Here is a 1786-nt window from a genome sequence, read left to right on the forward strand (position 1 = left end):
CCTCCATGGAAGTGGTTGGAATTGAACCCCTATCCTCTGGAAGAGCAACCAGTGTCCTTAGCAGCTGAGTCATCTCTCCAGCCCCTACAGACAGTTTTAGTATGTGAGCAATGTCCACCCATCATCAGCATTTTATCTCCATAGCACTTACTGGATTTTTGTTTGTGCATCTATTAGATTTCAATTAAAATAGAAAATCAAGATTTCATCGTGGTATTTTCATACACTGTTGTTGCTGAATTTCCTTCCACTTTCCTCCCATTCCACTGGCCCCTGCTGACCTTTCCTACACCCAGCAGGTCTCTTTCTGTTTTCATGTGTTTTGTGCATCTTCTCTTTCTCCCTCCTCCATTCTATTTGTCTGTCTGGCTCTAGTTAAAATTCCTTAGTAATTTCCTGTTCCATCCTTTTTTTTTTTTTCTGCAGTGGTAGAGATAAGGTGGCCATTCCCACAGCAGTGGTGGGAGACCATTTTTGCTTTTAAAGTGGGGATCTACAATGGCAAGATACTTAAATTGCATATGAGAGAACTCACTAACAAGAGCCTGTGGACACTGGGATTAAATGTTACAATACATTTATTTCTTTACAGTTTTATGTTGCTTGAGTTTTCCTGCCTGGCTCACAGTCAGGACAAATCTCTATCTCCTGCCAGTCCCACAGCCGCTCAAACCTGACCAAGTAAACACAGAGACTTATATTGGTTACAAACTGTATGGCCGTGGCAGGCTTCTTGCTAACTGTTCTTACAGCTTAAATTAATCCATTTCCATTAATCTATACCTTGCCACATGGCTCGTGGCTTACCGGCATCGTCACATGCTGTTTCTCATCATGGCGGCTGGCAGTGTCTCTCTGACTCAGCCTTTCACTTCCCAGCTTTATTCTCCTCCTTGTCCTGCCTACACTTCCTGCCTAGCCAATGGCCAATCAGTGTTTTATTTATTGACTAATCAGCAACACATTTGCCATAAAGAACATCCCACAGCACTTCCCCTTTTCTTTTGCCCGGCTAGCTCAGTCGGTAGAGCATGAGACTCTTAATCTCAGGGTCGTGGGTTCGAGCCCCACGTTGGGCGCCATTTGTTGCCTGAGTTTTCCTGCCTGGCCCACAGTCAGGACAAATCTCTATCTCCTGCCAGTCCCACAGCCGCTCAAACCCGACCAAGTAAACACAGAGACTTATATTGGTTACAAACTGTATGGCCGTGGCAGGCTTCTTGCTAACTGTTCTTACAGCTTAAATTAATCCATTTCCATTAATCTATACCTTGCCACATGGCTCGTGGCTTACCGGCATCTTCACATGCTGTTTCTCATCATGGTGGCTGGCAGTGTCTCTGTGACTCAGCCTTTCACTTCCCAGCTTTATTCTCCTCCTTGTCCCGCCTACACTTCCTGCCTAGTCAATGGCCAATCAGTGTTTTATTTATTGACTAATCAGCAACACATTTGCCATACAGAACATCCCATAGCAGTTTTAAATGAATAATATATGACTTAGCAGTGTAAATTTTATTTTATTTATTTTTTTTAATTTGTTTTTTTTTTTTTTTTCAAAGCTGAATTTCATTGTGTAGCCCTGGCTATCGTGGAATTCTCACTCTGCAGACCAGGCTGGCCTTGAACTCAGAGAGCTCTGCCTCTGCATCCCAAGTGCTGGGATTAAAAGAGTGTGCTACCACTGCCAAGCTAATATAAATTTTAAAGCAAACTTTACACATTAATGGAAACTCAATTTTAATAATTAGTAATATATATCTGGTAAACAAAACCTAAATTCTTT

At 42.3% G+C, this 1786-nt stretch overlaps 1 non-coding gene across 1 annotated transcript; it reads left to right on the plus strand.

The window, feature by feature from the left end:
- The first annotated feature begins 1006 nt into the window (after positions 1-1006).
- On the plus strand, positions 1007-1079 carry Trnak-cuu (transfer RNA lysine (anticodon CUU)). The gene has a single exon. It is a non-coding gene; the product is annotated as a tRNA-Lys (tRNA).
- Positions 1080-1786: the final 707 nt, after the last annotated feature.

This window comes from Peromyscus californicus, unplaced genomic scaffold, assembly GCF_007827085.1.
Source record: "Peromyscus californicus insignis strain IS unplaced genomic scaffold, ASM782708v3 Scaffold_6__1_contigs__length_162567912, whole genome shotgun sequence".
NCBI lineage: Eukaryota > Metazoa > Chordata > Mammalia > Rodentia > Cricetidae > Peromyscus > Peromyscus californicus.